Raw genomic sequence first — 16,015 nt, 5'->3', positions numbered from 1 at the left:
AAAGGCGCTATGTGGGGAATTCCCCTCGCAGCGCCCCATTCTGTCCGTGAACACAAACACCTATAACCTCTACAGCCACCCCCAATTGTATGTAATACAGTACGCACGACCGGAAAGGCTCTGCTAGGGCTTTTGAGTGACTCCATCTGCGACGACTCAGGATTTCAGCCTCAGGGTTTACTATCTCAGGCAAAGAGCCATCATGTAGCGGAGTGGAGAAGGGAGTTACAGGATAGAAAGTTACAGGAAGAGTTATTTAATGACAACCTTCAATACACCTCAGTATGACTCATCCATTCAGCCTTTATTTATTCTTGAAAATCATTGAGCGCATGCCTTTATTTACAATGATGATGAGAGTACATCAGAATTCAATATGATGTTTCTCATTCCTCCCCCATGTTAACTGCAAACAAATCAAACCTCACAAAGCAAAAGCCCATACGAGAAAATGAGATGACAACTGAAAGCACAGAATAAGAAGCAGAGGGGTAGGAGAGATGTCCTCTCCATTGTTTAGAGGGAAAGCCAGAATTCCATTTTTCAAACCAAAAATATTAATTAGGAAAACACTCGATTATGACCCAATAATGATTGTTGACGGACTTGAAATATTGCCCAGAATTTATTACAACAGAGTAGCTTACACAAGATAAAGGTTTCATAGTTGGACACAACATTGAAAAAAATGTATTTGTTTACACAAAAGTGAAGATTTAAGCATAACCTTCTCCTCCTGCAACTTACAAGCCCAAGTTGATCAGCCGACACAACAGTGTCACAACAGCGGACTAAATATTATTTCTGTATTTTTCACATCTATAGTGAACCAATAGCATGGGGATGTGCAGTCTACACAGTGTATTCTATCAGAAGGCTTTTACTGAATTACATTGAAGTTTTGAATCAAATGTATTTATTTTTCCACCCACAAAAAAAATTAAAATCCATATATTTTTGTTCAGAAATGTAATGACTTTTTTTTTTAGTTATTGATCATCAGCAGTTATTGAGCACTAGGAAGATATTTGTAAAAAAAACAGTGGATAGAAAAGCATTATTTTATTTTTCATTCTGTAGTCCGAGTAAACCAGAGATGAGTCAATGAGATTGAGAAACCTTCAGATATTTGCACACTCCATGAAAAAGCTTTCTCTGTCAAATTAACATGATGTAACATCTTACAGTTAAACTCTAAATAGACCCAAAGAAGCAAACCTTAAGAGCCTGTTGATTCTAGATAGTCACAGAACACACAGATACATGTTCAAACACACACACACACACACACACACACACACACACACACACACACACACACACACACACACACACACACACACACACACACACACACACAGAGTTGGATGGTCTCTTTGATAATCTGAGGAGTGGTGACATAATGACGATTAAGAGATTAGATTGGATTTAAGATGATGACTTCAGATGAGGTGACGGAGGTCATCATGTTGTCACCAGCAAAGCAGCATGCTGTCACCATATTGGTTTTTTTTAAATCCCTGTCGAGGAAAAAGTATATTATACTTTTAGCTCCCAACACGCATTTTCATTGGATGAAAAGACATTCCATGAGTGTTTACAATCGCAGTGCATACTGCATAACTGGTACCTGATTTATAGACCAGTTAGATACTATCAAGTGCTATGGTAGTATATCATGCCACCCAGCCGTAGTGAGTATGACAGGCTACAATGAAGTGCTTTTTTCCAAAGCACTTCATTCAAGGGGCATAGAAATAATTATATATTAGAAGTATATATTATTAGTGCATAGGAAATACATTTGGACTTTTGCTTTGGTACTACTTAAAATTCATGGGAGGCTCTGCGCCATGCAGTGTCTAATTGAGAGGTGTCTGAAAGCCAAGCACATTCTGAAACGCGTCCTGAGAACAGGAGGGACTGGAGCAACTCCAGAGTACGGTGGATGACGGCACTTTGGACTTGCACTGCTGAAACCGGACCAGGTGGCTGTTAAAACGGTCCCTTGGTTGTCACAGAATACATCAGGCTCCACCGGGCTTTCTTCAATAAAGCAGGAGTTTTACTCCAGGAGATTAGGATTTCTTAGGGAACTGGACTGGTCAGGTTTAACCCAAAAATCATGACAGTTTACTGTTTAAATATTGACTTCTAAACTATTATAAATTCCTAAATGTCAGTGAAGGCCTGTGGAGGTGCTGATAGCAGCTCAATAGAAAGTAAGTCCTCAGTCCAAGCTAAGAGGAAAGAGTTTGTGCTCAAAGCCTAGGGGAGAACATGATTGTGCGCGTGCATGCATGTGGCACACACATAAACTCATAGACACACCCTTATGCACACAAACATACATATGGAGATACACAAATATGCATACACATATCACATCCAGACATTGCTATGACAGAGTCCCCCTGCGTCAGTAATCTGAATACAGCCATGTATTGAGGTCTGGGGGCGGTGCTGGTGCGGGCTTGTGTGATAGGGAAAGCTTATTAGGGAGTCAGGAGAAAAGGAATAAATCCACTTAAAAGGCTCAGTTCAGAGTAACGGCTCGCTAGGCTTTTTCTTTGGAAAAAATGGCCTATACTCATATTCTGACAATCCACAGGAATGCAGTAGTCACGGAAAGGAAATGCATTATCAAATATAACTTATAGTGGCAATTTATTATTAATACTTCTATTAATACTATTATTACTATTACTTTTATTACTATTATTATTATTATTATTATTATTATTATTATTATTATTATTATTATTATTATTCGTAGTAGTTAGTAGCAGTAGTTCTAGTAGTAGTAATAGTCGTTCTAGTAGTATTAGTAGTAATAGTAGTTCCTGTAGTACTGTAAAGTAGTTCTAGTAGTACTAGTAGTAGTAGTTCTAGTAGCTCTAGTAGTTCTAGTATTAGTATATTTGTTGTTGTTATTATTATTATGGTTGTTATTATTGTTGTTTCATATTATAATTGATTTCCAATTTAATTCATTATTTCTTGAGAAAAAAATGACATAAAACTCAAGTGTGTGCCAAACGTCAAGGTGTCAGAAACAAAAAGGTAAAACACAAAACAAAAGTAAAAAGCCAAGATGACGTCATGAAGCCTTGCAGTGGGAATTCAAGTGACTGACCATGCTCAGGCGACTGAGCCGAGACTCTATGGAGGTCCAGATATTGACACCAGCGCCCTGACCTGACTACTAATGCAGAATTAACCTATAAAATATCCACAGCAGTGAGTTACAATGTGAACTGAATAGATGTGAATTCGCTGCATGTCAATTTTATTACAGTCCTGTTCCATTAGAACTGTGTAGGGGAATAATCCCCAAAGACTGCATGAGGAGCAGCACTGAGCCTTGCAACAGATGTAACCTCAGTATTCCTGTCTATGATTGGATTTACTACAAAATAAATGTATTGTTGCAGAAGTAGCATTTCAACCAAAAATGTTTTAAGAGCCTTTGTTGGAAGTCATTGTTGGAAAGGGTTAAGTAATTAATGTTTGTTTGGCTTCTTTCAATTAGTGTACATTCTCCTATTTTTTCCACTTCGGGGATCAATAAACTATCCCATCCTTTACAACTTGGAGTAGCTGAAGCTTCAAATGAAATGAAATGAATGAACCATGACAACTAAAAAAAAGGATACTTAGTTCATTCCCTGAATTCCACAGGTCTCACTACAAGTCTTAGAAATTTCAAAAAGGCCAGAGATATCTAATAAACAAGCTCAAAAACAGGCAGATCAATTGGAATCACAATGCAAAATGACAAATGAATAAGAAAACACAGCAAATGTGGAACAAACGACTCTACAGAACGGCTTCACATGTTAGGTATGTGTACACCATCAATACACCAGCCCGTGAAAACAAAAACGATAAACCCAGAAACAAAGACATGGAATGACAAACACAAGTGCATCAGTACCTGTTGGAGTAACTGGAGATATCAAAAGAAGATTATACGAATGGCTGCTGTGACAAGAGAACCCACCACCACCGTCTCAATCAGCTCAAGTCCGTCCAATGTTGTTCCCCAGAGACTGAAACAAACTTAAATGGAATTTTGCTCTTAACCATGCCAAGAGAAGTCTTACGTGAAAAGCTGTTTTCTTTTTTTCCTCTGAGAAGACGCTCGCAAGCTGATTTGTGTCCAAGAAGATCACGTAACAATGACATTGGCACCATTTGGAATTATATTTTATACAGACTGTCAAGTGTTAATCTTCACCAATCCCTTGCTTTAGTGAAATTCAGAGATTAAGGGTTGATGAGAATAGACGATGGCTGAGTATCTGTTGATCCATTCCTCTATAATCACTGGAAACACTACCGTAGATGTGGTATACACAATAATACAATAAATTGGCTGAAGACAGCTTTCCCTATAGACCATAAAACGGTAAAATATACTACATTCCTACTGTTTATTTACAGGTTGCAAACTCCTCCCCAGCTGTGTGTGTACATTTTCCAGTGGCATATACTGTATCTCTGTTTTAATGTGAATCCTTGAAATGCCACTGGGGTGGTGAGGAGGGATCATTTTATAATATAATATGATACAATATAATATAATGTAATTGCCAGTTATTACGCCAACCAGAACAATACTTGTTCAAGTACATCAATGACGGGGAGTCACTGTAAATTTGTATTAACTCTGGATCCGATCTTGTAGTCTTTATTTTCCTTAATGTTTCCTAACATTCAAAATTGAAAGGAATAAAGGTAAAAGTGAAATAATCAATGTAGGAAAAGGTAAAGGTAAGAAAAATAAATGCAGTTACAGTACATGGGAGATGTCAGAGCCGTGGCCCATGTTGTGTCCCAAGGTAAAAGACTGCATGTACATGGACATGTAAGCCACACCCATTTGTGTTAAAAATACTTCATACTGTTTGTGTTTCTGTCTGTACCTGTTGGTTTGTTATTCTGTCCAGTGTCACTTTGTGACTTTGTCTGAGCTGGTTTTTCACTATAACACGAAGCATCCTGGCACCCTGACCCACTTTCCACGGCGCTGGGATATCAAATTTGCTTGCCGCTGCTGGATTCTCCGGGCAGACTCCACAAAGATGCCAGCAATAACAATAAACGCAAAAATTCCAGCATATAATTGTCTCCCAGGCACTGCAAAGCGTGGAAGCTGTGGCTTGTATGTCCCAAGCGTGCAAGCCAGCGATGCATAAAAGCTGCATGTACAGTATGAGATCAATAGTTAAGTAGAGGCACCGATTGTATGGCTGGACAATAAGTAAGAATGTATTACAGGCTTGAGCGATCGTGCAGAATTCCAATCACCGATATACGATATGCGATATACGATTTTATCGGGGGTGCGCGCATGCACGCTGTGGGGTTCGCACGCGCAAAGAACGTGATGTAACATGGCAAATGCGGTAACGTTCCAGAAGTGCAGGATTTATTGTTTACAAGTCAAGTATTTACACAAAAACATCCAGTTTTTACTAAATTAAGTCCCATAGCAACAGAAAGCAACGGGGGGACGCATGGGTTTTTTTTTAAACAGTACGGAGTAAGGACTTGACCAGTCCCTTAACTCAGTTGCGTTTAAAAATGTTGTTTCATACATGTAGGAAACAAAGCAAAATAAATCAATGTAAAATAAAAATTGGACCGAGAAATAAAAAAACCTACAATTCCGAATTGGGTTTCCGTTTTTCATTTTCCATACAAGTGAGAAACTAAGAAATGAAAACAGATCTAAATCTTTCTCTATGAGATTTTATTACATATTTATTTCTATATTATAATCACAAGATTTGCATATTGAGCGGCAGGTACCTGCAGGGGGTGTCCAAGCACCTGGCCCATGGAGCCCATGATGCCCTTCTTATCAGGCCCGATTTTATTTTTTTTTTCCCCCATTAATGGGTGTCAAGGTAGCGGATTGTCAGGGCAACATATATTTATGAGGAACACCTCATGAACCTTGCACCATGGCGCACCTTTAATGTGTGCACAGCAGCTCCGCTGTGCTCCTGTTTGTCCAAAGCGGCAAAACGCCTAAAACCGGAGCTGAGGGTCCATGTGATTTTTATTTTTATTTTTTTTACCACCTGCCCCTCAAAGTCTCTGTACGGGACTGTAGAGGGAAAGTGAGACCTGATCACCAGTGGTGACAGGTTACAACTCTGAGCGGAGACTGGGAGAGCCTCCACGCCCTCTCCCCCCCCTCTCCTTTTCTTCTCTGTCCCCCCCTCCTCTGCTCTCCCACTCTTTCTTCTCTCTCTCCCTCTCCTTCTCTCCGCTCCAGTTTCAGAACAAGGTAAACTGCACTTACACCATTTCAATGCTCGGATTTTCCTGGCAGATAAAGGAAACAAAAAACGTCTATCATCAATGTCAATTGTAATCCATGGAGTCGATCGCCGATAGACGGTTTAATCGTAAATCTGCCCAAGCCTCATGTACTACCATGATAAAATTCACCAGATTATATTACATTAATACTATTGTCACTCACACAAAAACATCATTCATTTATATTTGTACAATGACAGCATTGATAAACGATAACATGATTTAATCGTTCAGCTCTGAGTGGCTGTATAGTCCTTGGGTCTAATGTGTTTCTATTTGAGGAAGTCTCTGACATAAAAACTGATTTTGAAACATCTATGTTTGATGCTCGCTATCCAGACATCTGTATAAAGCCAAAGGCCAAAACTTACAGTCCATTTATCCGTCACACCCTAGGGCGATTGCCGTCCGACTGAGTGACGTTCATACATAGAGTACGTGAACATATTTTTGCCAACTTTGTCAATACTAATGAACCATTGTGTGTGGAGTTATTTTTCCATTTTGCATTGAGTTTCCCACACCCCAAAAAACACAGCTTAGGCATTCTATTATGTCTAACATTCAGACCTATACATGGCAGATTGTTCGAGTGAAGATAAGACACCATTGCTCACCCAGAAGCTCTCTTAGTGCACAATATTTTTGTCATATTAGTGTAAATGATTTCTAGATCCTGTTCTAATTAGAAGAAGCGTTATGCAACAAATATGCCATCTGAAAAAAATGTCATCTGGCAGTTAGACCACCACTGCCCTAATGTCCTACCCTCGCCAAAGGGCAACTTAAGTTTAATCAGTCTGGAATGGCACGGTGACGTTAGCTCACTCGGAGTACCGTTCCGGCAGCAGTAGCAGTAAAGCAGCGGTGGCCTCGTGGTATTTGGATTATGTCTGTCTGCCTTCCCTCCTCAGTCAAAAATATACAATACCACAAAAAAGCGAAATGCCGCTAATCCACCAGCCCGAGGCCAAACACCATCTGCAGCAGATCTGCACTCAATCCTCTATGTATTATGACCAAGAGTAGCTGAGTGGTCTGGGTTTCCTGTAAGTCCGCGGCTGCTTTTTGGCAACTTTGATTATTACATAAGATTGGAGGAAAACACTGCATAAGAGTGCTGATATTCTATGGATATGCTATTTTAGTGAAGTAGCAGAAAGCATGGGCAATTTTGTCAACTGTGTGAAAATACTTGCTAACCACAATTGAAGAAAACATAAAACAATGTCACAAATATGGATCTGGGATCTTGTGTGGACAATGAGACGCCCTAAGGCAGAATCAGGCTTCGATCAGTGCTTCTTCAGCAAAGTGGGATGTGCCCTACAGTTAAAGTAATAAAAATTAAAGTAATAAAATCATTGGAGGGATTACAAAACAAGACCCGGGATTCCATTGTAAACTTTTTTTCCTTTTCCAACATCCAGCTTTACCCCCGTCTTCTTTCTAAGAGGGTCAAATCATTTTCTCGAAAGTTTGCCTTCTTCTCATCTATTGACTTGTTTTTCACGGTAATTTGAGGAGGTGGCGATATTTTTTCATCCGAGGGTGCTGTTCTTTTTTATGAATGTCCATCCATATCAACAGTTTACTGACGGAACTCCGCTACGCTGCTTTACCAAATTGACCGCAGCTGCCATTCACTTCTTGAGCGTGCTGAATATTTGTACGTAAATACATATGTGATAAATACCAAAATTGGGATTTTTTTTTTTTTAATAAAATAAGCTCATGCATTACCACTTTAATAGGGCGAAATATAATGATGACAGGGATGACGTCATGCCTTACTTCCTGTCATGTAAATAGCACCCAACTTGTCCAGGTGTAGGCTTGACATCTGGCACAACCAAAGTACATCAACAACAACACAGTCCAACAAGTGCTGGAGATAACGGAAATAAACACAGATTAATATGTTGTGTGTGTGTGTGTGTGTAGCGTATAATGCATGTGTACAGTCTATTGTGTGTACAGTATATAGTGTTTGTGAGTACTTGATATTGTGCATGTATTAAGAATGTCAAAAATAAATTCCAAAAGCTGAAGACAGTATTCCAGCGCCATTCAATTGACAGCAAGACATCTGGCTCTGGGATCCATGACACACAACCAAAGAGGGGCGGCCATGGAGTTCGCTTTAGAATGTCTAAAAAACCCAGCAGCCTCACCACATGGGAGTCTCTTCAGTGACATGAATACCTCAATAACATACCCGGCAATAAAGTCAAAACAAAACAAAAATCGAACGACAAATGATAGAAACTCTACGTTCAGTAAAATCTGTACTATATTTGTATTCATTATTTTATTCACGCTGTTTTGATTATCGCGATGTGTTGAAATGAATTTCAATTTCGCTGTGATGTGTGTACAATTTGAATAGCAGGTGCAATACAAATCGCCAAAATGTGAACCCCATGTGTTTCTCCATCTCTTCGCCCTGTTGTCCAGCGTCTCGTTGCTGGTTGACGCGGACGTAAAAGTCGCTGCCCGCGCTGGTCTCGGGGCCCGAACGCCCTGTGCTCGTCATCTCTGGTGGACTTGCTGCATGCAGGCCTGCGTGAGCCGCCACGCTACACACCCCACATAACAACACATCACCCCGCGTTGGTTGATCCCGGACGACACCGAACGGACGTTTCACGGGACGTTTGATTCGATTTCATTTTACGTTTCAGCGGAAGGGTGTGTGTGTGTGTGTGTGTGTGTGTGTGTGTGTGTGTCGGTGGGGGGGTGGGGGGGGAGTAGGGGGGAGGCCCGATTGCTGCTACACCTCCGCCGCTAAGGAGACGTTATCCTAACGCCGACCGAGGCCACCACTCGGTTAGAGACACGAAAGCACCGTTTCTTACCTCGAGGTCGCTCCGCACGCCGTGTGAAGAGCTGGAAGGCGCGCAACACCGCGTCCGCGGCATTTTGTTCTTTTCCTCCCTTCCTCCGCTAGGACCCGCCAGCAGCATCAGCAGCCACCATGATGGAGCGGAGCGGCGGGTGAGCGATGCTGCGAGGCCACGCCCCATCATCCCGGCCAGGCCACGCCCACGCTGCCTTGCGGGGGGGGGGGGGCTGCGAGCCGGTGTCGTGCCAAAAAGGGCATCGTCCGCCAAAAACAAGCGATGACGGCGTCTACCTTGTCGCTGGAAGGTTGTTTATGGCTCAAAATAACTTGCTTTTTGATTCATGAGCGTTGTATTTAGAAAGTTATAGCCCACCCAATCCTTTTCACCGGTTTAAATACATTTTAGGAGACAATACAACCCATGTAATGCTGTTTCGTACTTCCCAAACCATAAAATGCAGTTTTTCCATTTTCACTTGGCAAAATGGGATGATCGCAGCTCCTACCTTGTGGCTGAAAGATTGCTTGTGCCTCAAAATGACTTGGTTTCATTCCCGAGGGTAATGTTTAACCCAGGCCCTGCAGAAGGGAGGTGCGTTCAGCCGACTGTACCACTGGAAGGACACTCCCCTCCCTGCAGGACTTATACACCAGGATTCAAGATTCAAGATTCAAGATTTTTTATTTGTCACATACATATACATACTTTCATACATATATGCAGTGAAATGTAATGCAACGCACCCGGTGATAGCACACAATATGTCCTAGGAAAAAAGAAATAAAAGTAAAGAATCAGGAGGAGGTGTAGTAGCAGAGCCCGCAGGACCATGAAGGATCCTCATCACCCCAACAACGGACTGTTTCAGCTGCTGCGGTCGGGCAAGCGCCTCCGCAGTCACACAGCGAGAACAGAGACTGAGACGGAGTTTTTGACCTCACCAGGGGTCCTCACTGAGCCACACACATAGGCCCCATTACCTTACTGTACTGTATGTTGCATACTGTACTGCATACTGTGTCACTGTTCTGGGTTACTGCATACTGCGCTGTAATGCTGTTCTGCTCGATGTTACTGTATTGCTGTGCCATACTGTTGTATACTGTACTGTATATCTCCACACTCACTACCTCACTTAATTCACATGCACTTTACTGCACATATCTGTACACATAGCCTATCCCTTATACACAACTCTATTCTGATATTTTGTAGCCCTACTTTGCAAAGACATTTCACTGCGTGTATGTATGAAGGTATGTATATGCATGTGACAAATAAACCTCTTGAATCTTGAATCTTGAATCTATTCGGCATATTACAGCCCATCCTGCGGAATCCAAACGGTTTTTGGCGGACGATCACTTTTTCGCACGACACCGGTCCCGGTGCCGCTGCAGTGCCAGGTTCCCGCTTGGTCCGCGCGTGCGCAGTCAGATCGATTTGAAGCGTCGGTCATCTTCCGAGTTTAGCTGTCAGCAAGCACACACTAACCACACACTAACCACACACTAACCACACACTAACCACACTAACCACACACTAACCACACACTAACCACACTAACCACACACTAACCACACACAAACCACACACTAACCACACACAAACCACACACTAACCACACACTAACCACACTAACCACACACTAACCACACACTAACCACACACTAACCACACACAAACCACACACTAACCACACACTAACCACACACTAACCACACACTAACCACACACTAACCACACACTAACCACACTAACCACACACTAACCACACACTAACCACACACTAACCACACACAAACCACACACTAACCACACACTAACCACACACTAACCACACACTAACCACACACTAACCACACTAACCACACACTAACCACACACTAACCACACACAAACCACACACTAACCACACACTAACCACACACTAACCACACACTAACCACACTAACCACACACTAACCACACACTAACCACACACTAACCACACACTAACCACACACTAACCACACACAAACCACACACTAACCACACACAAACCACACACAAACCACACACTAACCACACACAAACCACACACTAACCACACACAAACCACACACTAACCACACACTAACCACACACTAACCACACACTAACCACACACTAACCACAAACTAACCACACACTAACCACACACAAACCACACACAAACCACACACTAACCACACACTAACCACAAACTAACCACACACTAACCACACACAAACCACACACAAACCACACACTAACCACACACTAACCACACACTAACCACACACTAACCACACACAAACCAGACACTAACCACACACTAACCACACACTAACCACACACAAACCACACACAAACCACACACTAACCACACACAAACCACACACAAACCACACACTAACCACACACTAACCACACACAAACCACACACTAACCACACACAAACCACACACAAACCACACACAAACCACACACTAACCACACACTAACCACACACTAACCACACACAAACCACACACTAACCACACACTAACCACACACTAACCACACACAAACCACACACAAACCACACACTAACCACACACTAACCACACACTAACCACACACAAACCACACACTAACCACACACTAACCACACACTAACCACACACAAACCACACACAAACCACACACTAACCACACACTAACCACACACTAACCACACACAAACCACACACAAACCACACACAAACCACACACTAACCACACACTAACCACACACAAACCACACACAAACCACACACTAACCACACACTAACCACACACTAACCACACACAAACCACACACAAACCACACACAAACCACACACAAACCACACACTAACCACACACTAACCACACACTAACCAGACACTAACCACACACTAACCACACACTAACCACACACAAACCACACACTAACCACACACAAACCACACACTAACCACACACTAACCACACACTAACCACACACAAACCACACACAAACCACACACAAACCACACACTAACCACACACTAACCACACACTAACCACACACTAACCACACACTAACCAGACACAAACCACACACTAACCACACACTAACCACACACAAACCACACACTAACCACACACTAACCACACACTAACCACACACAAACCACACACTAACCACACACAAACCACACACAAACCACACACAAACCACACACAAACCACACACTAACCACACACTAACCACACACAAACCACACACTAACCACACACAAACCACACACAAACCACACACTAACCAGACACTAACCAGACACTAACCAGACACAAACCACACACAAACAACACACAAACCACACACTAACCAGACACTAACCACACACAAACCACACACTAACCACACACTAACCACACACAAACCACACACTAACCACACACTAACCACACACAAACCACACACTAACCACACACAAACCACACACAAACCACACACAAACCACACACTAACCACACACAAACCACACACTAACCACACACAAACCACACACAAACCACACACAAACCACACACTAACCACGCACAAACCACACACTAACCACACACAAACCACACACAAACCACACACAAACCACACACTAACCACACACAAACCACACACAAACCACACACAAACCACACACTAACCACACACTAACCACACACAAACCAAACACAAACCAAACACAAACCACACACAAACCACACACAAACCAAACACAAACCAGACACAAACCAGACACAAATCAGACACAAACCAGACACAAACCAAACACAAACCAGACACAAACCAGACACAAACCAGACACAAACCAGACACAAACCAAACACAAACCAGACACAAACCAGACACAAACCAGACACAAACCAGACACAAACCAGACACAAACCAGACACAAACCAGACACAAACCAGACACTAACCACACACAAACCACACACAAACCAGACACAAACCAGACACAAACCAGACACAAACCAGACACAAACCACACACAAACCACACACAAACCACACACAAACCACACACAAACCACACACTAACCACACACAAACCACACACTAACCACACACAAACCACACACTAACCACACACAAACCACACACAAACCACACACAAACCACACACTAACCACACACAAACCACACACTAACCACACACAAACCACACACTAACCACACACAAACCACACACTAACCACACACTAACCACACACAAACCAGACACAAACCAAACACAAACCACACACAAACCAGACACAAACCAGACACAAACCAGACACAAACCAAACACAAACCAGACACAAACCAGACACAAACCAGACACAAACCAGACACAAACCAGACACAAACCAGACACAAACCAGACACAAACCAGACACAAACCACACACTAACCACACACAAACCACACACTAACCACACACAAACCACACACAAACCACACACAAACCAGACACAAACCAAACACAAACCACACACAAACCACACACAAACCAGACACAAACCAGACACAAACCAAACACAAACCAGACACAAACCAGACACAAACCAGACACAAACCAGACACAAACCAGACACAAACCAGACACAAACCAGACACAAACCAGACACAAACCACACACTAACCACACACAAACCACACACTAACCACACACAAACCACACACAAACCACACACAAACCACACACTAACCACACACAAACCACACACAAACCACACACTAACCACACACAAACCACACACAAACCACACACAAACCACACACTAACCACACACTAACCACACACTAACCACACACAAACCAAACACAAACCACACACAAACCACACACAAACCAAACACAAACCAGACACAAACCAGACACAAACCAGACACAAACCAAACACAAACCAAACACAAACCAGACACAAACCAGACACAAACCAGACACAAACCAAACACAAACCAAACACAAACCAGACACAAACCAGACACAAACCAGACACAAACCAAACACAAACCAGACACAAACCAGACACAAACCAGACACAAACCAGACACAAACCAGACACAAACCAGACACAAACCAGACACAAACCAGACACAAACCAGACACAAACCAGACACAAACCAGACACAAACCAGACACAAACCACACACTAACCACACACTAACCAGACACTAACCACACACAAACCAGACACAAACCACACACAAACCACACACTAACCACACACTAACCACACACAAACCACACACAAACCACACACAAACCACACACTAACCACACACAAACCACACACAAACCACACACAAACCACACACAAACCACACACAAACCACACACTAACCACACACTAACCACACACAAACCACACACTAACCACACACAAACCACACACTAACCACACACTAACCAGACACTAACCAGACACTAACCACACACAAACCACACACAAACCACACACTAACCACACACTAACCACACACTAACCACACACTAACCACACACAAACCACACACTAACCACACACTAACCACACACTAACCACACACAAACCACACACAAACCACACACTAACCACACACAAACCACACACAAACCAGACACAAACCAGACACAAACCAAACACAAACCACACACAAACCACACACAAACCAGACACAAACCAAACACAAACCACACACAAACCACACACAAACCAGACACAAACCAGACACAAACCAAACACAAACCACACACAAACCACACACAAACCACACACAAACCAGACACAAACCAAACACAAACCACACACAAACCACACACAAACCAGACACAAACCAGACACAAACCAAACACAAACCAGACACAAACCAGACACAAACCAGACACAAACCAGACACAAACCAGACACAAACCAGACACAAACCAGACACAAACCAGACACAAACCACACACAAACCACACACTAACCACACACAAACCACACACAAACCACACACTAACCACACACAAACCACACACAAACCACACACTAACCACACACTAACCACACACAAACCACACACAAACCACACACTAACCACACACAAACCACACACAAACCACACACTAACCACACACTAACCACACACTAACCACACACAAACCAAACACAAACCACACACAAACCACACACAAACCAAACACAAACCAGACACAAACCAGACACAAACCAGACACAAACCAAACACAAACCAAACACAAACCAGACACAAACCAGACACAAACCAGACACAAACCAAACACAAACCAGACACAAACCAGACACAAACCAGACACAAACCAGACACAAACCAGACACAAACCAGACACAAACCAGACACAAACCAGACACAAACCAGACACAAACCAGACACAAACCAGACACAAACCAGACACAAACCACACACTAACCACACACTAACCAGACACTAACCACACACAAACCACACACAAACCACACACAAACCACACACTAACCACACACTAACCACACACAAACCACACACAAACCACACACAAACCACACACTAACCACACACAAACCACACACAAACCACACACAAACCACACACAAACCACACACAAACCACACACAAACCACACACAAACCACACACTAACCACACACTAACCACACACAAACCACACACTAACCACACACAAACCACACACTAACCACACACTAACCAGACACTAACCAGACACTAACCACACACAAACCACACACAAACCACACACTAACCACACACTAACCACACACTAACCACACACTAACCACACACTAACCACACACAAACCACAC

Source organism: Zeus faber, assembly GCF_960531495.2.
Source record: "Zeus faber genome assembly, chromosome: 14".
Classification (NCBI taxonomy): Eukaryota; Metazoa; Chordata; class Actinopteri; order Zeiformes; family Zeidae; genus Zeus; species Zeus faber.
This window is presented reverse-complemented; position numbering follows the sequence as displayed.